We start from the raw sequence: 25,532 nt of genomic DNA, 5'->3' as shown, positions 1-25,532 counted from the left end.
ACAAAAATCAAAATGAAAATAGAATGATGCTGTTGCTGCTTTTATGCGCCACAGTACCCTGCTTTGACTGAAGTTGACCGCATGCATAGGAGGCTTGATTTGGATGGGAGATAGGTGTTTGTCCATCCTTGGACATTCCAATTTTCGCCCATGCTTTTCATTCTCGCTCATCCGCTGCGCCACATGTCAAACGGTAAACTCATTACAGGTTGTGGGTACTTCCTGTAGTCATGTCATCAAAAACCTCTAATTTTGGAACACAAAACCCCTAAATTAATTTCTATGCAATTTAATAACTATAGAACAATTAATAATCAATATTCAAGGATTTTGAGGGAAATATGATGAAAATGTATGGAGAAATGATATGTTTTTGGGAAGGAAAAAGGGTCTCAGGATGATACCAACATCTCTCCCCGACTTAAGGACTTAGCATGTCCTCATGCTACCCCAAAAGTACTCCCCTTGAACTCTGTGCCTGCATGGATCTCTGCTGCCTTGAGCAAAGTATCTACATTCTTCTTCACCTGGTGATCCTTCTGTCCCTTGAGTTCCTGCTTTAACTTTTTATATTTATCTTTAAGAGCCTTCTTCTGGTTGTACCACTTAGTGGCCCAGTTGGAAATCTCAAATTGCTCAGTCTCTAACTCACTAATTCTTTCCTTGAGCTTTTCATTTGTCTTCTGTGTTTCTTTGCTTTGTGCCCTGAGCATTTCATTTTCTCTTTTAATAACCTTTTCCAACATGTTAGCTTCCATGAGCTCTTCTTTCAATTCCTCAATTTTCTTTTCTAACTTCTTCTGTCTTTTGGTAGGAGGTGGTGAACATTTCTCCTGTTGGTTATGGCTTTCCACGTCTATGTCAACTTCTGGTGCTGGTGGTGAATGATCACCACTTTCAACATCCAAATGGGCAGGGGCATGAGATTCAAATTGGTCTTCTTGCAGCTGAGTTTTTGGTGTCCTTCTTGATCTTCGGGAGTAGGTGGTGAAGATTTTGTCTTTCTCAGCCCTCTTGACATCCTCTTTTTGCATGTTTCTGGTCCTTATGCTGCCCTCAGGTTGAGGTGCTCTGCTGGCCTTGGACACTGGAATTTCCTCATCTATGTCCTTCATAAACCCAGAATCTTCTTGCACTTCTTCTTTTTCCTCCTCATCTCTGATTTGGTTGACAATTAAGAATTCTTTCCATGGCTTCCCTCGCTTCTGCAACTCATGTTCAATGAGGATTTTAATCAGGCCAAAATGGTACAGGCTTTTATCCTCATTCCCTTTTTGTTTCTGGATAGTTTTGGCCATCTTTGTTAAACTTTGCAGCAGAAAATATGGCACACTGATTACACATTGTTTCTTTAAATGGAGGAGTAGCTTGATGTGATAGAGATAAACAATGCTGTATCTACCTTCACATGTTATAAACTTTTGGATAATGTAAACCATTTCATCCCAAGGATGAACTAACCAACTTCTTGGTACTCCCTTTTTCCAATTTACTGAGGAAACTCTAGACCTGGACATGAACTGTGTCCATGATTTCTCCTTGAATTGTTTAGTTTTAAAGTACTTTTCTCCCTCAGGGCTGAGTCCAATTGCCTGAGCTATGGTATCCTCTGAGATTCTGAAGGAGAAGGTGCCTATTAGGGCCTTTTCTCCATTAAAGGTAAAGGCAAATTGTTTTGTGACTTCTTCATTACTCCCATGGAATTTTTCCAGAAAAGGTAACCACTGTGCTTCTTGAAGAATCTCAATGCAATCGTTATGGTATTGTGAGCTATCAAATGTACTGGGTTCGACCCTATTGGTCATGGTGATGGCAGAGGGTTATGCCTCGAACCCTTCTTTGTCTATGCTCTTTAAAATTTAAACACAGAGATGTCAAGTCGGTTACCTGGTATATATAGCTTCCTTCAGTCTTTAATTATGGTGCTTAGCTGGTCGATATGACTGCTGTGGGTGTTAGAAGTAGAATGGTGATGCTTCCCTTTTCGGCGCTCACTGGTTTCACTGTGCAAACCGACCCCGAACAGTGATATTCTCCTCTGCGCTCCTTGTTCAAATTTTCACTTTGTAACCCCACCCAAATGGTAACAATCTCCTCGACGTTCCTTGCTTCACTCTTTTACTTTGTAACTCTACCCGAATGATGACAATCTCCTCGCGTTCCTTGCTTCAAACTTTCACTTTGTAAGTTATGGGAACCGAGGATGTGAAATACCCTATACTCGCCTTACAATGTAATCATACAATTTTAAAAATAGAGGGCTGTACGCTTGTATGCATGTTAGCATAAGAACGCTGAGAGCGTACCCATAGTGCTGAGCTATAATGCTGGGTGGCGAGGTTATGATTCGGGTGTGCGTGTGATGTAAAACATATAGGCCGCTTGTTATGATTCGACTGTATGGAGTAAAGAATATATATAGGCCGCTTCTATCTCATCCTTTATATTTTTTAAAACAAACACACAGCTCACCACGTGCCCTTTTTAATTATATTCAGTCATGTAGAGAATGTTGGTATGCCTGGAGGGTATATGACATGGTGAATGTGTTGGTGATGGGTGTTAGGGAATGGTGGATGTAGGGAAATGATGAAACTTGGTGGGATAAAGGGTGATAAGTAGATGTATGAAGGTGTCCTTGAAATTAATTACAACAGCTTATAGTCACCAAAATTACATTAAAAACTAATCTAGGAAATTAAATGTCCAAGAACAGAAATACATTACTCTCTTGTTGATCATTTGACATGCTGAGTTGCTAATCCTTTTGACTGTTCTTTTTGACAGGTCCTCTGAGGGAGGTTGAATACACAGGTCCTTTGAGAAAAGTTTTGAAGATGTAACAGGTCCCTTTGAAAAGTTTGAATGTACAGGTCCCTTCTTGAAGACTGAAAATGTAATAGGTCCCTTGAAAAACTGAAGATACAGGTCCCTTGAGAAAGCTGTAACAGGTCCCTTAAAAAAAACTGAAGATGTTCATGCAGCTCTTTGTATTGTTACAGGTTCACTGAGCTTGCAATTTGCTGGAGTGTTGGTGTCAAATCCTTGTAAAGCTTGGTGGAAGTCTGTTGAAGTAGCCCTTGGTGTCAAGAATTTTTTTTTAACAGGTCCCAACTGAATGTTTTAAACAGGTCCCTACTGCTGGCTGGAATGTCTCAAACAGGTGTCAATTGCTTTAAACAGGTCCCTTCTGAATATCTTAAATAGGTCCCATTGCACTGATGGTGTTGATACCATAGGTGTCTGAACAAAACAGGTCCCCCTACAAACTATTTATAACCAGGTCCCTCTGAAAATCATGACAGAACAGCTTATTTGTTAAAGTCTAGAATGCTGGTAACAAGCTGCTGTTGGAAATTTACAGTGAAATATAGAATAAGAAATCTGAAGAATTTACAAGGGAGAGATAAAAGTAACAGAACAGATGTCTTCCTCTCCCCGACTGAAAGTTTAACTTGTCCTCAAGTCATGATGCAACTGAGAAATGAAACAATGAACAACAGAAATAGAATTCATACCCGCCAATAAATTGGTTTTCAGGTAGGAATTCGGGGTTAGATTGTGCCAGATACTGGTTTTCACATCTAACCCATTATTATTATTTTTTTTTTTTTTTTTTTGAGTTTTTGTTTTATTTAGTTTTTTATTTTTATTTTTATTTTTATTTATTTTTATATTTATTTATTTATTTTCTTGATTTTGAAATTGAAAGAAAATGAAACTAAGGCAGTGATACTGCAGCTGAGGGCTGCAGTACCTCAACCTCTTCTTGCTGAGATAGTGTATGGAGAAAATATTGCTTGCTGATGCGCTTGTTGTACAGCTTCAGGCGATGACCATTGACTGTGAAAGAATGACCTTTGCCATCAATAGTTTGGAGTTTTACTGAACCATTGTCATAAGCCTGAACAATTTCATAAGGGCCCATCCAATGGGTGGTGAACTTAGCTTTATGATCCTTGAATTTTGAATCAAAAAGCAGAGCCCAGTCACCTTCTTTGAAGTGCTTCTTCTTAATGTGTGAATCATGCCATTTCTTCCTGTGCTTTTGCATGAGGGTGGTGGTTTGTTCTGCTTGTTGTCTCATCTCATCCAGCTGGTTCAACTGCTGGATTCTCTCTTTCTGTGCTTGATCCAAATCAATTAGTAAATCTGCAGCTAATTTAAAAGTGTGAATTTGGAATTCAATAGGAAGCATGACATCCTTACCATACACCAACTGGTATGGTGTAAATCCGGTGGTATCTTTCCAAGTAATCCGGTAAGCCCAGAGTGCCTCTTTGAGCTTTTCCTCCCAGTTTTTGCGGTTCATTGCAACACTTTTGGTAATGATCCCCTCCAAAGTCTTGTTGGTTGATTCCACCTGCCCATTGGCCTGTGGATGGTAGGGGGTACCTTTCCTATGCTTTATCTGGTACTTGTCTGTGATGTCCTTCATGAGCTTTGAGGTGAATTGGGTACCTTGATCAGTGACAATTTCTCTTGGCACCCCATACCTCACAAAGATCTCCTCAAAAAGGAAATTGACTACTGTGTGTTCGGTTGCTCTTACCAGTGCTTTTGCTTCTGCCCACTTTGTGACATAATCAGTACACACTAAGATGTACTTCTTACCATTAGAGGCTGGGTTGATCGGTCCTATGAAGTCCAGAGCCCACTTATCAAATGGTTCTAAGTGAACTTGGGGCTGAAGGGGCATCTGATCGGTAGCTGTGGGTCTGCCCATCCTTTGGCAGCTGTCACAACTCTTTACATACTTCTTGGCATCCTTGAAAATGGATGGCCAATAGTATCCAAGAGTTAGAACTTTGAAGGCTGTCTGCTTCGCTGCAAAATGCCCACCACACGGTTCATCATGGCAAGATTTTAAAATGTCAATTACCTCATCATTTCGTACACATCTCCTAATGATCATATCAAAACCAGTGTAAAAGAGATCGCCATTGAGCCATGAATATCTAACACTTTGTTTGATCAGTCTTTTCCTTTCTTTTGCAGTGAAATGTGGAGGTGTCCTTCCTGCAGACAAGTAATTAGCTAAATCAACAAACCAAGGAGTTACTATGGAAATTGCAAATAAGTGCTCATCCGGAAAAGAATCCTCAACAGGAACAATCTCACCTGGATTTTGCAGTCTAGACAGGAAATCTGCCACCTGGTTTTCTTTGCCTGGTCTATCTAACACTGTGATGTTAAATTCCTGCAACAATAGTAACCATCTGGTAACTCTGCCACTAGTTATTGGTTTATTCATGAGATGTCGAATGGCAGAGTGATCAGTATGTACAAAGACTTCATAACCAGTTATGTAATGGCGAAATTTATTCACAGCATAAATGATGGCAAGTGTTTCCTTCTCTGTAACTGTATAGTTTAGCTCGGCAGGTGTGAGATTTTTACTAATGAAATAAATTGCATATGTACAAGATTCTTCTTTTTGGCCTAAGCATGCACCTATGGCAGTGTCAGATGCATCGGTAAAAATATGAAATGGTAAGCTCCAATTAGGCCCTCTCAGGACTGGTGCAGTAGATATTTTCTTCTGAAGTTGTTCAAATGCATGCTGGCAGTTCTCAGTCCAATTGAAAAATACATCTTTGGCAAGAAGTTTAAACAAAGGTAAGGCTATCTTGCTAAAATGTTCAATGAATCTGCGGTAATAGCTAGCATACCCGAGAAAACTTCTTACCTCTCTCTGGTTCTGTGGAATAGGCAAATCGGCAATAATCTGTATCTTGGCTGGGTCAACCTGGATGCCTTGAAAAGAGATATAATGTCCCAACACTATCCCTTCATTTAGCATCATGAAGCACTTTTCGTTGCTGAGGGACAGGTTAGCTTCAATACACCTTTTCAAAACTCTTTCTAGATTTTCTAATGCATGTTCAAAAGAATTGCCATATACTGAAAAATCATCCATATACACTTCAACACAATCATGAATCAAATCAGCAAAGATAGCTAACACAGCTCGCTGAAATGTAGCTGGAGCGTTACAAAGTCCAAACGGCAAAACATTGTAGGCATAGGTGCCCCAAGGACAGGTGAAGGTGGTTTTGTCCTGGTCTTCAGAGGCAATCCGTATCTGGTTGTAGCCACTGAAACCGTCAAGAAAGGAAAATGATGATTTGCCGGCTAGGGTGTCTAACACTTGGTCAATGAATGGCAGTGGGAAGTAGTCTTTGAGCGTGGCTTTGTTTAGCTGTCTGTAGTCAACACAGATACGCCACTTGCCATTCTTCTTAGGCACAATAACCAATGGGGATACCCACTGATTGTCAGAAATAGGATATATAAATTTGACTCTTAAAAGTTTTTGCAACTCCTCTCTGACAATGTCTTGGAGCATGGGGTTCATTCTTCTTTGTGGTTGCCTCACCAGTTTAATGGTGCTGTCAGTGTAAATGTGGTGAGTGCATGTGTCGGGGTGAATCCCATGCATGTCAGTGTAATCCCATGCAAAGGCTTTTTGATACTTCGTCAAGAGTTTAATCAATTTTTCTTGTTGAGATGAGTCAAGGTGGTTGCCTATGTTCAAAGTTTTGCCTGGACTGATCTCTATGACTTGACTCTGTGCATTGGTAATGGATTGAACTGGAAAGATGTCATGAAATGTATATTGTAAGGAATGGATAGTGCATGTTTCTTGAAAGTTTTGAGCTAGAAGTACATCTGCAGCATTATATTGTTCATTCCTCACATTTTCAGATATATCAGGCTGTGAGAGAAATAATTCTACCAAATCAGTATTGTCTTCATGGAAATCATAGATCTGGTCAATACTAAAAACAGATTGTACCTCCTCTTTTTCATTAAATTTGTCATCAAACCACAAGTTATGTGTCACTGCAGGTGATTGTGCCGATGGATAGAGGGTGAGTTGTTTCCTTTCGGTCCCTCTAGAGATAATCATGTTACCTGATCGGCATCCAATAAATGCATCAACAGTCGCTAACCATGGTCTGCCTAGAATGATAGGATGTCCTCCTAGATTGGATTTGGGTTGAAGGACTAGGAAATCCACCGGATACTCCCAAGAGTCCAGTGAAACAATGATATCTTCCAAAATCCCCTCAGGAATGACTTTGGACCTATCAGCTAGTTCAAGAACAATTGTGGTATGTTGCAAATTCACAAGCTGGAGTGTTCTCATAGTTTCAAGGGTCATGACATTGATTGCAGCTCCAAGATCTATCAAAGTGTTTGGGATCCGTATGTTGTTAATGATGGTGGTTACTTTTGGAATGCCTGGATCAACATACTTCTCCATGGAGATGGTATTGGTCATAAGGCCTGCTAAATTTCCTAAAACATGAATGGTCTGAGGATCAATCCTCTTTCTAGCAGGTTTCTTGAGACACATGTCTTTGATGGCTTTGGTGTAAATAGGAATGTCCTTTATAGCTTGCAGCAAAGGGATTTTTATGTAGACATTTTTAAGTTCATCCAAGACATCAAATTGTGGTGGAGGCAATGGTGGTTTTACATGAACCAAACGGTCCGGAAAAGGTGGTTGCAGTGATTGCATCTGTTTGTCCTTGGTTTCACTGCTTGGTTTTGTTTGAGTGGTCATTTCATTTTCTTTTTCTAAGTTTTCTTCTTGCTGATATGTTATTAGAGAATTCTTCTGGAGCACCCTACCAGACCTCAGATTAATGTTTTGCAAAGGCAGTGTGGAGTAGGAGGTTCCTTCCTCTACATTATAAACTGGCCTCTCTGCTCTATTGTTCGGATTTGGGACAGTTTGAGCAGGTATTTGTGTGGGTCTGGGAGGTTGTGGATTAGTTGGAAATTGAAGTTGTGGTACATTTATTTGTGGAGGAGCAGGCAGAGTTTGTTGAGAAGGTTGGGGCTGATAAACAACTGGCTGAGGGTGCTGCTGATATGGCTGTTATTGTGATGGATATGGCTGTTGGTACTGCTGATATGGCTGTGAGTAAGGTGGGTATGATTGAGGATACTGATGGTAGGATTTGGGATACTGTTGAGATGGTCTCCATTGATTTTGTGATTGGTTCCCATGCTGCCATGGCATAGGTATATTCCATGAGTTTTGTGCATACATCTGATCATTCATAGGAAATTGCATATTTTGATTAGGAAACATACCTTGGGATGCTTGCCTTGGTTTCCATGGTCGCTTTGCACCCATGTAGTACATGTTCTCCATCTCTGTGCTGGCTGCCATGTTACAGTTCTGCACAATTTTAACTTTAGGACAGTTAAACATATCATGATGCTCAGTACAGAAAGCACATACTTGTATATTGTCTAGAGGACAGTCTTTTAATGCATGCTTCTTGTGACACTTGGGGCAGAAAATAGCCATTATATTGTCTTCTTCCTCTTGTTTCTTTTGGCTTTTAAGGTATCAATTTGGTTTCCTAGAGTACTCAACAAATCTTTTTTGAACTCTTCTAAAAGATTACCAATTTCAGCCCGGGTGACACTAGCAGAGGCAGTTTTTATGACCCTAGATGACAAGGTCCTCTTTCCCATTTTGGCTTTACTTCTTGAATATTTTTCACACAGTTCAACTATTTCTTCAAAGGGTAGGGCAGAGATATCACCTTTGCCCATTAAGTTGAGATCATCCATGTATTCTTCCCTGATACCTTTCAAAAAGATTGTGCGGACTAGATCAGGAGGCATGGTTCAGTGTTTAGATTTTTGCAAGTTATAGACAAGCTGTTCTAGATATTCTTCTAAGGTTTCATCCTCCTGCTGGCTCATTCTAAAGATGTCATCTTTAGAATCTTTGGATCTGCAATAAGGCTGATATTTCCTCAGAAATATCCTCCTCATGCCATCCCAATCTACTATGGCATGCTCCCCTAGCCCCATAAACCATTTCAAGGCTGCTGCCTTTAATGTGGCTGGAAACAATCTCAGTCTGTGAGCATCATCAGTATATCCATAAGTTCGACACACAATATCGAACTCGAATAAGAATGAGTCCGGATCCTCTGATGCCATTCCATAGAAATTGGGTAGCACGGATGGGGGTATATTTTTCATTTTAATCTCCTCATCCTCCTGTGGTTCTTGTATAGGGAATTTAAAAGTGGATTCCTCCTCCTCTTGATGGGGAACTGATCCAGATCCCTCCTCAGCCATTCTACTTGGTTTCTTAGTGTCTCTTGGTGGAAAAGAGAGAAAGGAAAATTGTTTGGTAATGGTGCTACTTTTCCCTTGTGTAGAAGAGTTAGGAAAGGGTGGATGCTGTGATTTATGTGCAAACAGAGTTTCCCTCTCAGCAAGAGTAATGTGCTGTCCTGAATAAAATTTCTCAGCTATTGTTTGAATATCCTCCTCAGTTGGTGTTGTTTTCCCTGGAGAGTCTGCTCCTGATGATGATGGGTTAGTGTTGAGATGGTGGGGGGTTCTCACAAATCTCCCTTGAGTGTCTCTAAGTCTAGGCATATATGAACATGATTCTAACTGTGTTTTTGGTTGTTTTTGTGTATTGAAATTTTTTCTTTTTGTTTGAATTCTTCACTTACGCCTCCCCGGCAACGGCGCCAAAATGTAGTGGTTCTAGCTAGGGTACTAGACTAGACTCTATATTTAATATCGACCGAGGTGCGTAAGCTTAGAGGCGTGGTCTAAAATATATAGACATAAAGAATTACCGCCCAGGTGATTATGAGGTAAATTGCAAGGCTTCTTTACGGAAGACCGTGATATGCAGCCTATCCTTCACACACCTAGATTGCCCTACTGATGTATTTGACTACAATGCTGGTTATGAAATGCATCTATCAAAGCAACCCATGAATCTAAGTCCTGTGTATGACTGTGGCAATGATTCTATCCTCCTTACAGAGGTATCACTCAGAAAACCTTTGCTTAGTAAACACACACAACATGCAAGGTATTTACACTATTAAACTATATAAAAAGAGCATAAATGATCTATAAACTAAAAAAGAGTTTATGAGCATGCATCTATAAGTCGCACAAGGACCAAATCCCTTACAAGATTCTCGTTCCAGATCTTAATGCTGACCATTCAACATAACAATAAACCCTTCAGATGCGCACACCATATACATGTAATGAAACTCAAAACATAAAGGAATCGAAAGCTTATATGACTGCAACCCGTATGCTATGTGAATCAACAGTTATGTAAATCGAAACTATGATGCAACCTGTGTGATACATAAATCGAATTCAATACAACGCTATGCAAACATACAAATCGAATCTAATACAACGCTGTGCAAATATATAAGGACTGAAATGTAACAAAACAAAGAGCAGTATACCAAACGAAGAACGCAGGGCCCGTCCGCGCCTAAGGGTATACTGACTACCACCGTTCAACAATCAACCAATGTAAAAGGGTATACACACGTTGTGACTGTAAATGGTTCTGTGTATTAACTAAAACTCTGTTCCGAGCAAATGTTTCAACAACTGATTAACCTTCAAAACATTTAACTAACTGTATTTACACATGCGTACATACAACCATGTCATCGATGCAGTGAATGTACATAGTGCTGTTTCCGCGTTTATTACATAGCTTTTTCAAAATGTTTCCATACCATAAGTTTCAAAAAGAACAAAAATCAAAATGAAAATAGAATGATGCTGTTGCTGCTTTTATGCGCCAGAGTACCCTGCTTTGACTGAAGTTGACCGCATGCATAGGAGGCTCGATTTGGATGGGAGATAGGTGTTTGTCCATCCTTGGACATTCCAATTTTCGCCCATGCTTTTCGTTCTCGCTCATCCGCTGCGCCACATGTCAAACGGTAAACTCATTACAGGTTGTGGGTACTTCCTGTAGTCATGTCATCAAAAACCTCTAATTCTGGAACATAAAACCCCTAAATTAATTTCTATGCAATTTAATAACTATAGAACAATTAATAATCAATATTCAAGGATTTTGAGGGAAATATGATGAAAATGTATGGAGAAGTGATATGTTTTTGGGAAGGAAAAAGGGTCTCAGGATGATACCAACACCCACACAATTAGTCAGATCTGAATGGCGAAACTGATTGTTGCGACGGCTATAGAACCCAAACTACTAGATCTAGATGGCAGATTTGATGGATCTAAATGGCGGAATTGATTGCTGCTGCTGCGACAAAACCCCACCCGCGAGATCTGATCTGGCAAAGATGATGTGTGATCTAGAGATAGAGAAGGGAACTATGGTCTCCAGGAGTGTCAGGTGCTACAGATCACAATATACATAAGGGTCTGACAATAGTACTCGACCCAATCTTTTAGGGCACTAACCAAGGAGGATCAACCGTACCCTTAGCCGTACAACCCGACTACCTTATCGTACGCGCGAGTAATCTCCCTGAGTGCTGTTCTCAGTGTACTTTAGCACCAAGACGATCGATGGTTTATCTATGGAGAGGCTTCAAGGGAGCCTAGGGGACTTTTGATATACCCAGAGGGTACTTGGAAGACAGTCCGTGCACGGTTCTGTCTAATGCACTACTACTTGAAGGGGTGCCCACAGGGGTTACAAGGGAGTCCAACAAGAGTGACCACCTCTTGTATTTCTTGCGTGCAAGCCTCCCCAAATCCACAGGTTTATGCGCTCAACGACAGATCCCGTGGTTTAAAGACGCTGGAACACGCCTCTAGCCAAATTTTTTTTTTGCTAAAAATTGGAGATCCCACTGGCCTTGGAAAGCGCTCTAATACCACTTGTTATTCTCTTAACCTACAAGATGATACTGGAATACCAAATATGCGAATAAATATACCCAGAAGATAGAACAATGAGAAATAACAACAATTATTTTATTATTCAGAAAGCAATGTTCACTTTCCTCTTCGAGGGGGCAACCTCCAATAGAATTGAGCTCAATTACAAAATAAGACACGATGCTCCTCGAGGGGAGTCTCTATCCTTTATATAGGATTCATACATGCAATACCATGGGGCAATACCATTGTTCTTATTAATACCATCTATCTAATACCATGGCCCATTCGCAACTAACTGTGGTCCCTTCATTAAATGCGGGTCAACCACTTACAATTATTAATATGGGCTTTATTGACTCTTTACTTAACTATAACTATGACTCGATCCTATTACATAAATAAGGGGGTTAGGGTTGGAACCTAACAATCATCATGGTGGTAGTTGATATACTTACCAAGTATCCACACTTTTTTTTCACTATCTCATCCTTTTAAAGCTAGTACAGTTGCTACCACATTTATGGAAACAATTCAAAATCTACATGGAAACCCAAAGATTATTGTAAGTGACAAAGATTCCATTTTCACTGGAAATTTTTGGATGGAATTATCTTCTTGTCTTGGTATGCAATTATGTTATAGACATATTTGGGCACTGCAACCCCAATCTTATATGTCCATAAACCAAGGGCTTCTAAGCCCCTAAAAGTGTTGTTTCATACCCTAAAGGAACAAGGTCAGCTGATTACATCATCTCCCAGAAGTTCTCCCTGAAAAACTACTCAGAATTGATCAAAACTGGACCATACAGACTGCTCAGTGCTAAGGGTACGATGCATCTCACCTACTACATGCGAAAAGTGTAATTCATACTGAAAATCCCTTCTGTAGCGTGCGATGAGCGAGAGCAGACAAATGGCAGAGGCAGTTGGCTAGGTGGAAACCTAGAGAATCTTCTAGAAACTGCCCATTTGACACTTGCCTCTTTGAATTCGCCCATGGATGAGTAAGAGATCATGAAATCTCCAAGTGGAACTAAGAACTATCGGAGAACCGACACTAATAAAATCCCAGAAGCTGACTCACCCACTTGCAAATATCTATATATGGATCCCTCATCCTAGAGATCCAAAAGGCTGGAATTTTGTATTTTGTAAGGAAGTGCTGTTGGTTTCTCTATGCAACGTTGTGTTTTTGGGTGATCTAATCTTTTCATGAGGTGAATAGGGCTTTCATGCTGGGAGGATGGCGCTGGGTCAGACCAATGGGTTGTAATCCTCTCTTCTACTACTTCTATCAATAAAGCTATTTGAGTTTTCCTCCATATTCTTGTATATCTCTGAATCTTGTATTGATATATGCATTTGTATGGTTAATATACATCTGATCCTATATTGTTTATGGTTATAGATCTCTATGCTTTGATGGTATTATTTTGCTTTGACTCTACAGGTGCTCTTTGAAGAGAGATGAGTAAGGAAGGAGTGGTGAAGCTCTGTCAAAGGAGGGAGGAAACAAGCAAGGAGTCAAGCGAAAGACTGAGGTTGGCACTCACTACTTCTCTCTCATCTATCTCTCATAAAGGAAAACACAAGTAACTTTAGTTTGTTTGTTTATAAGATAGCTACCCATCTTAGTGGGACTAGTAGCTCTGAATGGACACTAGTTTTCCCGATAAAAAAATGGCGACTCCGCTAGGGAGCGAATAGCTTGTTTGCTTGTTTCTATTTGTTTTCTTTATAAACTACAGACGGAGCCTGAAGTTAAGCCAGCTAGCCTTCGAACTGCTTTTGCGATGCAACTGCAAAGTATATCAATGCTGCTTCAGTCCATCTCCTGGTTTGTTTATGAACTGAAAAATTGACTTGCAAACATCCTAAGTGCCCTGGTGGTAGCTCAGATAACCTCATTAGATCATTCCCTATACTTTGTGTTTACTGCCTATCGTTAGCTCAGCCTAAACCCCCAAACTTAGCTGCAAACTGTGAGAAAAAACCAAGCTCAGTCTCGTCTCTGGACTATCGCACTGTCTCTCATTGGCAACCTGGATGCATCCAACCTCTCGTGTGCTGTAGGTGAGATGCATCCCTGTTTCCCTGTGTTACAGGTGCGATGATCAGGTAATACTGTTTCTGCCTCCAGATTTTAGTTTTCTCTTCATTGTCTTCAGCTTTATTTAGTAGTTTTGCTGTCTATGATTAGTATATCACTATTGAAAATCTCTTCCTTTGCATTATTCAGAATCCATTGATAAAGAATTGTGAATGTTTTTATGTATTTTTCGTCATTTACAGTTCTCCTTTGCAAACAATAGCTTAATCGAACTATCGTCTTTTGATTTGAAAGTGTCGCAAGTGTCGTTTTCAGTCAAAGAAAAGAGTCTTCCTCTTTTTGATATTCGATTACACTTTTGCCATTGTATTTGATTTGAATTAATAGTATTTCAAGTGTTGAAAGAAATTTTTGAATTCGAAATCACAAAGTGTCGTCTTAATCTTCCTTTCGTTTTTTGAAAAGAAAATTGTTAGTACTGTCACTTTGAAAGAAAAATAGTTCAGATCTGTACTTAGCATTCTTTTTGTCATTCACACATTAAGAAAGCGGAAAACAAATACATGCATGTGCATTTGCATTTAGACTGCTTGTGGAAATTAATTTAGGACAATGCATCTTAGTGTGTGCTCTTTGCTCTATGTTGAAAGAATCTTACTTCTCTTTCCTTAGTAGCTAGGATTTTCATTGCAAAAAGAAAGTAAACGACTGTTTATCATCTTAGATTTCATATTTAGGAATTGTATATCTACATCACACGGTGAAACTTAAAGGCAAACTTCTTAAGAAAGATCAACTGCAAAATAAATCTCAATGAACATAAAAACGCTTTGGAACCTAACGCACAACATCTAGAAGTCTAGGCTAGAGACATATTTTGGCATCGTAAAGCCTGGTAACTATCGTTTTCATTGTAGGTTGGGTGATTCCTCCTCTTTGATACGACAAGTGCCAGTACGGACTTGTGCTCCCATGTTTTGTCGAGTATATATTGGGAGACCAAAATAAGCTACATCCTTTATCCTTAGGAAGCCGCGTCTGCCGCCCTATCGATCGCAATGCATTGAACACAACATTCGGGAAGATTGATTTCCGTACTGTAAAAAGTATTCTGCAGTTTTTCGATTGGTTTGGTAATCCCTCTGTCTAGATTTCTAGAGTAGTCACTTTCGTTCCTTTTTAGACTCCTTAAAAGAAAAGGTCCATCTGAGCACTTGTCACTTCAGGCTCATTAAAAATCGAAGGCGACTAGAGTCATCTTTAGCTTTTTCTCGACTCTTAAAAATTGAAAAAGAAAGTTGTGTCAAAGTGTCATAAAATTCATTTAATTCGGAATAACATTTTCCCCTTTTTTATTTTGAGTTGATCAAGTAATCCAAAATCGTGGAAGAAAGTCAATAAAAACTCCGTCATTCGCGGAGACTAACGAGTCAATCATCTTTGACTCCGGAAATGAAACCATTCCGGGCCAAGCGAACTCGTTTAACTGGGTCAAAGTATCCTGGTTTGTTTGAAACTTGTGTTTCAACATCCTTAGAGACTTCGGTTACTACAACTATTTCTGGTACCCTTGCCTCTACAGAAGAAGTTCCGCAGTTACAAGAGGACATTAGAACTGATCCTAGTGTAGCGGTAAACACTTCTATTCCTGAACCAGCTCCATCTAGGACTAATTCAGAAGGTGTCACCCCTCCAGCATCTGTCACTGCAGAGTCTATACCTTCTTCGGCACCAGAAATATTTTACGGACCTGACGGTCTACCTCTTCCACCTGGGTTGATTTCTATAGAAGAGATTGTGGAGGATCTTCCATCTAGTACTCCATTGCCTTTTGGAACTGGGATCCACCTATATCCTTCTACGACATAAGTTAGTCATCCTTCATCGTGAGTTCCTGTAGAATCGCTAGGAAATCTTTTGGATAGGCTCGATATGTCTGAACAACCATCGACGTCTAGGACTGTGTCATCTAACATAGCAGCAACAGAACCACCTGCTGCTACTTCGACAATGTTCGCTGGTATACCATCTGTCCCAACTAGTTCTCAACCACTAGATGAAGTCCACCTAGGGACTGTTTCGACAGTATGGTCTGTTCCCGTTTGTTTGTCCGGAATAATATCTGGAATTTCTTATGTTGAGTCTTAGCAAATTGATCCTTCACAACAGTATCAATTTGGGCAGTCCAGTCTACAAAGGCCAATTTTCCCTTTAAACACTGGGTTGCCGCCATATGGGGGGCATTATGCCTTTTCATTGTTCCCTCTAGGAGAACAACCATATGAGAGTTCACAACAGAATTCAGGTCAAGCTGGAATTGCATCCAGTGGTTGGGTGCCAATACTGCCTCAACAACCAAGAGTTGTATATTCAATGCAACCAAATCTACCTGTGTCGAATATTCCCACTACACTGGCTATTGTGACGGTGTCGCAAGTACAAGTGTTGCATGTTGCATGTCAACCTCAAGTCTCTCAGGTCGTAATATAATAGCCTCTTGTCTCCACGACACAACCACAATCACCAATTAGTGACTCCTTAACTAGAACGACTCAGGCTCAAATGGGTCCTATCACCCCTCATCTTGGTCAAACATCCAGTATTGGACAACAGCAGATCACTTCAAAACCATGGCTGGTGCAATATCAACAACCGCAATTCCAGCAAGATTATCGAGGACCTGAGCAAAAAAGCTTTGCAGGTAATGGGCAGCTATATATTCAAAGCGGTCACCATCAATCATATCATAATGGTTATGCCCATCATCCTTATCAAAGTTATCAGCATCAAATACATTATGTTGGTATGCAAAGACCCACTGCTCAGGTGATCCCATCTCATCCTCGGTATGCTTCGCCAAGCTTGAATCAATATTTGCCTTTCATTGCAACTTTAGAATTACCAGATCTGAATCGGCTAACAAATGATCCAATTACTTACGCCCCTTGGTGGTCGGCGATTCCTCATAAACTTCCATCAGATATTCCTAAATTCAATGGAAATCCAGGTGAAGATCTGTCGAATCAAGTGATTACTTTTCATCTATGGTGTTCATCCAACAGTCTCAATGATGATTCAATTAGGCTTCACCTTTTTCAGCGAACGTTAACTGATATGGCAGCAAAATGGTACATCGAATTGCCTAGAGCTTCATTCAATAACTTCAATGCCCTTGCCACCACCTTTTTAACCCATTTTCAGTTACCAATAAGGTACGAAACAGGAACACAACTTCTTACCATTTTTAAGCAGACGAAAACCACTCACATATCTGATCATATTCATGAGTGGCGATGTCGTCATCGAATGGTAAAAACATATGTTCCTGTTCAGCTGTTAGTTGAATGGTTTATTAAGTCATTGTTACCTTCTATTACAGAAGATGTGGCTAAAGGGGGGGTTGTCACTGAAGAGCAAGTCATTGCTCGTGCGCAATATCTAGACTTGATCTATACTTAGTCTGGCATGCTCTATGACAAAATCCATGATGCTCTTAGACCAAAGGTTTCCGTTCCTCCTCCTCCTAAATCAAACAAAGACTCTCATGCCGGTGATGGCGTGATAGGTACGACCTACACAAAAACCGCAAAGGCTACATCTAAGAAAGCCCGTAAGATTTCTGGTCAAAATGCAAATGAAGAACTTCTTGCCTTAGAGGTTAATGGCGTGTAAACCGACAAAGGCAAAGAACCGAAGCAACCAGGGGGAAAGAAGAAAGGGAAAAGCAAAAAGAAGAAACAGGATGATTCGTCTCCTAAAAAATATTCTGCAAATCCTTCTGGGAAAAATAAACCTGGTCATCCATGCTTTATATGCGATGAGGATCATTGGACGAAAGACTGTCTACATAAAGCTGAGATTAAGAGATTCTTCAAGAACTCAAAAACCTCAGCGATATTGACTGATTCGTTTCCAAACCCAGAAACCAATCTGGTTGCTAGCAACAATGCTTCCCCATCCCAAGTGCTTATGTTGTCCATTTTGAAACAAAATGATGCTTTGATATCGACAAGGAATAAAGATGACGGGAATCCATAGCTGTCGAACAACAAAGCTCTAGATCAACCTAGTAGTTCGACATCTACTACGACCGAAGTTGTGCCACCCATCATTCCCGAGCTCATGATAAAGCCGCCAAAGGGAGTAGTACACAAATCGACATTTAATCCTTGTGCTTGAGCAGCACAAAATTATAATATAGTAGAGGATCTGGCCCAATCACCGTCCGCTATGTCGACACTTGAAGTACTACAAAATTTCCCCTCCCAGAAGCAGGCTCTATTATCAGCAATAGGTGAGATTGACCCAGCGGATTCTAATCTCGTGGAATTTAATCATAAAGGATATGAACCTCAGTTTCCAGCTCAACTCACTTTCCTCATTCAAGTGAAAGCCCTCAGCAAAACTGTTCATCGAACAATTATTGATGAGGGGGAATCCACCTGCATTATGTCAATGAGTTGCTGGAAAACTTTAGGATCACCACCCTTGTCAATATCATCAACGACATTAAAAGCATTCGATGGACAAACATACACCCTGTACAGGATTTTAAGTAACTTGCAAGTTGAACTGGGGGGAAAAACAATGGAGATTGATGTTGAAGTTATCGATGGAAACCTCAATTACAACATCCTACTGGGAAGGCCCTGGATTTATGCTATGGCTGCTGTTGTGTCAACATACTTTAGAAATAATCCATTTCCTTTTCAAGGAGGAATCACAATCGTTGACCAACAAACCTTCCTCCCCAATAGTTCACAAGTTACAGAAAGCATCTTGATGATCCATGGAAGCTCTCAATCACTTCAAAATATTAGAGTAGGCCTCCTAAAAGACCCTACATTGATGGTTACTTTTGCCCTACCGCCTCCGAGTAATCTGGCGGAAGTAGCCACAGTGGAGACCTGCAATATGGTATCTTCTGTATCTAAAAATATCCCGAAGATTTTCGAACATGATGTTAGCATGGATCATCGCCAGGTATTGCCTCCAAGCCCAATAGAAATATTGTAGCAATCAATGTTCTCGGCCTGGGCGGAAAACCCAAATCAATGCTCATCGAGTGTTTGGATAGATATCTCTAAGGAATATGATACCTCTTCAGATCCTTGGTCGCATGTACATTCCATAGACGAAGGAATTGTTCAGTCAATGATGATAGGAGAGGCACCATGGGAAGATTACCACCATCGTTCCCATCTTCCGAATTACAACGAAGATTGTTCCAGCAACCTTAATCATCCTTCAGTTTTTGATTTTCTATCAAATACTGTAAATACGGTGGATTTCGAGCGAAATTTGTCCAATATTGAAGAAACTATCGCCATAAATATCTCAATCAAACCAGATGTTGTAGAGAATATTCATGTTGGAAAATCTTGTTCTTCTTCAAAACTGGAACTATATTATGCTCTCTTTCGCGAGTTCAGAGATGTATTTGCATGGTCATATGAAGAAATGCTAGGCATTGACTTGAGCATAGTTGAACACGAAATTAAGATGTATCCAGATGTCAAACCGGTACGACAACGACTTCAGTAGGTGCACCCGAAGAAAGTCGCTGCCATCAAGGCGGAAGTTGAAATTTTTTTACATGCTGGTTTCATTTACCCGGTTCCTCTAATTGATTGGGTATCGAACATCGTTCCTGTGATGAAAAATTTGGGAATGATTAGAGTGTGCGTTGATTACAGGGATGTAAATCAATCTTGTCCAAAGGACAACTACCCTACACCCTTCATCGACTAGATAATTGATGAATGCGCCGGATGTGAAATCTTTTCGTTTATTGATGGATTTTCCGGGTATAATCAAATAAATATCCGCCCACAGGACAAGTCAAAGACTGCATTTATTTGTCCGTGGGGCACATTCGCGTACCGCAAGCTACCCTTCGGTTTAAAGAACGCAGTGGCAACTTTTCAGAGGGCTATGAATTCATCAAGAACATCGTTCCACCATATCTCGACGATCTTCCGGCTCATTCGCAAAAGCAGACTGATCATCCACAACATTTGAGAGCTATATTTCTACGTTTCCGAAACTACAAGATATGACTCAATCTGCACAAATTTGTGTTTTGTGTCGGTTCTCGTCGTTTACTTGGCTTTGTGGTTTCAAAGGAAGGAATTCGTCTCGACCCATGTACGGTTCAGGAAATCATCGATATGCCTCCACCATCAAATTTTCTTCAGATTCAGAAACTCCAAGGGAAAGCAAATTTTCTGAGGAGGTTCATTCCAAATTACGCCAAACTTACTAAAGGTTATATGCGTCTTTTGAAAAAAGAAGTTCCCTTCAACTGGGATCAGGTTGCGCAAGCTTCCTTTGATGCTCTAAAGGAATCCCTAATAAAAGCATCACTAATGTACACTCCTGACTATCAAAAAGACTTTAACCTGTATCTTGTTGCAGCAGATACGACCATCACAATGGTTTTAGTTCAAGAAGACAATGGAATCGAACATCTTGTCTATTATTTAAGTCAAAACTTAAATGATACAGAGAGCAAGTACTCCTATGTTGAAAAGCTGGCTCTTGTAGCTGTTCAAGCAATACAGAGATTTTGACACTTTATCCTCTTTCGCAAAACAACCATTTTGTCAGATTTCAACCCTATGACTTACATTCTGTCGCTTCAGTTACTTGGGGGCAAATATTCAAAATGGATAGCTATTTTGCAAGAGTTTGATCTAGAATTTGTAAAATCAAAATCAAAGAAATCTCTAGTTTTCGCGGAGTTACTATGCGACTTCCCATCATCGTCCAAAAATTCAACATCCAGAGCATCAATCGTGGATGAATCTTTGTTTTTGATATCGTCGAGAAATCCATGGTATGGATATATAATCATCTATCTCCAAACCCAAACATATAGGCCTAATACCTCTTGCTCAGAACAATGACGTACTCGATACCAAGCAAAAGAATACATGATTGTCGGTGATACACTTTACTGTCGTGGTATCGATACAGTCCTGCGAAGGTGCCTCACCCATGAGGAGGCCGAAAAATTCCTGAATGATTGTCATTCAGGCGCGTGTGGGGGGAATCAATCTGGTTGCGCTATGGCATAAAAGATTTTACGAGCAGGTTACTTCTGGCCAACAATGTTCAAAGATTACATAACCGCAGTCAGAAGTTGCCATGCTTGTCAAATCTTTGACTGCAAAACTAGAATACCACCCACACCTCTGCATCCAGTAGTTGCTGTTGGGCCATTCGCCAAATGGGGCATAGATTTCATGACATGTAACCCCACCTCGGCTGGGGGCATGGGTATATCATAGTCACAGTTGACTATTTTACTAAATGGGCTGAGGAGATGCCTACATTAAACAACAATGGTGAAACAGATTCTCTTTTCTTTTCAATCATGTAGTCTCCAGATTCGGTGTTCCACAAGCTATAGTCACAGATCATGGATCGCATTTTCTCAATCACATGATGGTTGAATTGGCTGCCAAATTAGGACTGTCCCATGACAATTCCACTCCATATTATCTGCAAGCTAACGGAAAAGTTGAGGCGATCAACAAAGTCCTAAAGCGCATGCTGCAAAGGATGATTGGAGTCCATAAATGGAGTTGGCACCTAATCCTGTACTCGGCCTTGTGGGCATACCGGACATCGGTAAGAAATGCAACTGGATTTACACCCTTTCAGCTGGTGTATGGCCTGGAAGCAGTCTTACTGATTTAGTGTGAGATTTCATCTCTCAAGCTTGCAGTCGACCTTCTCCCCGGAATTTCAGAGGAAGAGGCTCCTTTCTTGCAACTAATCCAACTGGATGAAACCGATTGTGACGTCGCCTTGGCTAACGAAGTGCATAAGAAACGAGTCAAGGTGTAATTTGACAAGAATGTCAAACCCCGTGTCTTCTCAGAAGGTGACCTGGTCTTACTTTACGATCAGGAATCCGATAAATTGGGAGCAGGTAAGTTCCAGTCTTTGTGGATGGGTCCCTATATTGTTAAGCATGTATTAGCAAAAGGAGCCTACGAGCTAGTAGATTACGATGGGATTCCACTGTCGCAACCCCAAAACGGGTTGTACCTTAAGCATTACTATGCTTGACTAAGCATAGTAATCTCTTCATATGCTTTTGTTACATTTTTGTTTTCGTCAAGAGTGATCGTTTTGGTTAGGTAATCCACTTTTGCATTTGTTGCAGATGTCAAACCTATTGGAATCATTTGTTGGATACGCCGACAGAGCTAGTCGTAGTACGCGGAACCTATCTTCTGCAGCCTAGGACACTTTTGATCCAAGCGGCGAGTTAGTGAGTTGGAGAGGGGTATGTATTGGTTGGTCAACGAACAACATTGCTGAATACAACGCGTTGATAGAACTTCTCTCTGATGCCATCGAACGTGGCATACGCCGACTCATTGTCAAGCTAGACTCACAACTCATCATTCTACAGCTTACCGGCATCTATTCCGTTCAGAATCCAGCTATCTATCGTATGTTCCTAAGGGTCAGGATTTTGGAAAGGCAGTTTGATTCTATTCAATATCAACACATTTCCAGAAACTTAAACACATTAACTGATTCATTAGAAAATTATGTGTTAGATAGACATTTGCAACATTTATAAAAGAAAAGCATTTCATCAACATTTGCATCAGGATCATATAACTTAACCAAAATAAAGCTACGAAAATAAAAAATACATATAACTATTTATAGTTTTTACATAATGTTCTGTGTCTAGGAAAAAATCGGTCATACGACCCAAAAGCTCAAAAATGCAAGGAATCACCCTAGACTAATGGTGCTGGTGATAACAAGTCATCGCCTGTGCGATCATACGTAAGAGCCTAGTCCATCGGCTCGACACACCAGTGGTATGGTCCTGTAATCTCAGAGGTAACTCGTCGATCCTCACATCCTGAATGCCAAGGGCAAGACCCTCGATCTGATCCTGCAATATTGCAAGGGTCTCGGCTACGTCCATATCATGAAGGACAACCCTCCCTACAGCCTCTCCTACTGGAACGACAACTGCTACTCTCGGGTACACTGCTGGTCGCACTGGTCCAATATTTGCACAAACACATGAGTTTTGATTAGTCTTGATAACATTTAAAAAAGAAGAAGCACAAGAACATTATAAAAGCAATGAACAGAGATATGCTCTGAGATTTTTACATATGACACCCCACTGCTCGCCAGCCGGCAGCACCAAATCTGGGTCACCTTGGAAATCCATCCCAGCATATGGATACTCGGCATAGACCACCTGCTGATGGTTGAACCACTCAAATAAGGCATCAAATAATGAAATCCGCAACTGACCAGCATGTTTGGCCATGAGATCAACCCATATCTGCATCCGTGGTTCTGTCGGTGCCGACACTCCGAGTGAAATGTACTGTGGCTGCATCAGTGGGATCTTCTCCAAGGTGAAAGCAGTCAGAATAGAACCATAACCAAAGTTCTTGGATCTTCCGTTCTTCACCTTGGTAAGCTGTTCTTTTATCACCGGAAGTACTGCATCACACCAGTTGAATACCTTTGGTTCAAGGCATTCCAAGGCATACTGCATATAGGACTTGTTGGCCAAGTGAAGAGCCACGCTGCCAGCCAATCTAGCAAAGGTGAATAAGATAGTCCTCAAGGACCGGTCAGTGACGTCTCTAATACTGATCTTGCCATCCCTGCTCGGCTGAGATCCATCTCTACAATATCGGCGAATGTAATCCCTCACAGATTCGCCCCCACGAGCGGAACCTGATAGTGAGAGAGGGGCACCACACCTCGACAAACCGGTCAAAAAGTAGATGTCCTCAATAGTCAAAGGGATGGATTTACCTCTTATCTGGAACACTTGGTTGGTAGGATCCCATGCATCGAGGAAATATTGCAACAAATTGATTTGTTGCCTCATGCTAGATATGCGGAAGAACTTGAGCAGGCCACAGTTTCGCAATGCAATTACAATACCTGGATCATGTAAGGAAACCATATCCTCGCTCATGTTCACGCCATGTAACGACCATCTTGCTCCGATGAATCTCTGAAAAAAAAACAAGAGAAGAATTAGGATCCTGATTTGGCAAAAAACAGGCAAAATTTCCATGAAAAATCAGTGCACAAACTTTCCTCCTTGCGCCCATCGCACCCTAGTTGTGTACTGGGTGAGATGCATACTGACTGGCCAATGGCCAGCTCAGTATGCATCACACCTTTCAATGTGTACTAGGTGCGATGGGGAGAGAATGAAATGTTCAAACCCCAGAGGCTCAGAAAAGCAGGAAAACATGCTCAGAATCAGAAAAGGAAAGAATGCAATTGAAGAGCTCAGGGTTAGCTCCTACCTAGTCCAGACGGTGCCAAAAATCGTCCACAGAATCTCCCAGAATTAGCTGATGAAAATCAAGGGGGAAAAACACCTCCAGAGCTCCAACAATCCCAAATTTGAATGAAATGGTAAAATGAGGGGTACATTTCTAATCAGTTTGATGGAGCAATTGAACAGGTAGTACGACCATCAAGAGAACATAGTGTTAATGGTGAATCGAACATCTTTGACTATTATCACGAGCAGTTTTACGCAAAGTTCAAGCTCGTTAAAAAATAAACCTAGCAATGAGCATATGTTCCACCAGAGTTTAAGCTCATTAAAAAATGAACCCACCTTCGGTAAACAACCATTGCGATCGCATAATTATCAGCTTTTGAACCTTGGTCGTGTTCTTACCATCACCTCCACTTTTTTTAGCCAATCATATGCCTCCATTTGATTGTTTACCCCTTTTGAGGAACAGCTGCAACGAGTGATTCTACTAGCCATATTCTTTACACTGCCATGATTGAAAAGTTCCAAACCTTACCTGGAACCAGCTGCTATTCGAAAACATCACTCGTTCCTCAAAAAACGAGTCTCCTTTAAGCTCTTTTCATCTGACTCGTAAAATATGAAAAGATTGCCAAGCAATTGGCCTCTCCAGCTCGTTAAAGTGATTGGAAGTGCCATCCCTCCTCTAGATTTTAATCTTTTTGGACCTAAGGGATCATTACACAAAAAGATCAAGCGCTTGTCTTGTTCGGCTTGTTAAAACTATCGAGAAGTCATCCCTTTCATATTATTTTATACTTTTTCGGACTTAAGGGACTATATTACAAAAAAGGATTACTGGAGTTTCCTTTCCGCCTCTTTTTAGACTCTCTAAAATTGAAAACGACCGAGTTATCTTTGTCGTTTAACTCGTTAAAACAATAGCGACAAACTTGTCCATGCAGACAAGAGCGAGTTTCACTGTTGCTAGGATTGTTAAAACATATCGACGGGTTTTCCCGAAGGGAAAATTATAGAACAAGCATATGTTATCCTCCTCAAGCTTGAAAAAAATAAAGAGATACTGGTCAGCAATGACTGGGGAAAAATTGGGAAGAAAACTTGAAGAAACTTTATTGGTAGCAGGTCACTCTTGAACATGACACTTTCACTCCATCACCATGATTGAGGCGGGTTGGGTTATTTCGTTCACCGGTCATATCACCATTGGTCCTCCGTACCATCCATTTTTGGGGTTAACGCTACCAATCCATTTCAATGTCACCGATATGTTCAAGAGAAGTCGCTTAGAGAATTCACTAACCCAGCTTATGTCTCATCCACTGCAATACCTTCACACTTCATGACCACCACCCTGAACCTTATATCATCAGATCGTTTTCACCTCCGAAAAATCATTTTCTCCATTCCGTGTCGTAGATGTGGGATTCATTAAGGCCCTCCTACGATGGGTCACTTCTTGTTGACATCAGCTTATTATCCAAGAAGT

Source organism: Pinus tabuliformis, chromosome 8 (assembly GCF_031772625.1).
Source record: "Pinus tabuliformis cultivar Carrire ecotype Pingquan chromosome 8, CPIR1, whole genome shotgun sequence".
Lineage (NCBI taxonomy): Eukaryota > Viridiplantae > Streptophyta > Pinopsida > Pinales > Pinaceae > Pinus > Pinus tabuliformis.
The sequence above is the reverse complement of the archived record's forward strand: the minus strand, read 5'-3'. Positions refer to the sequence as shown.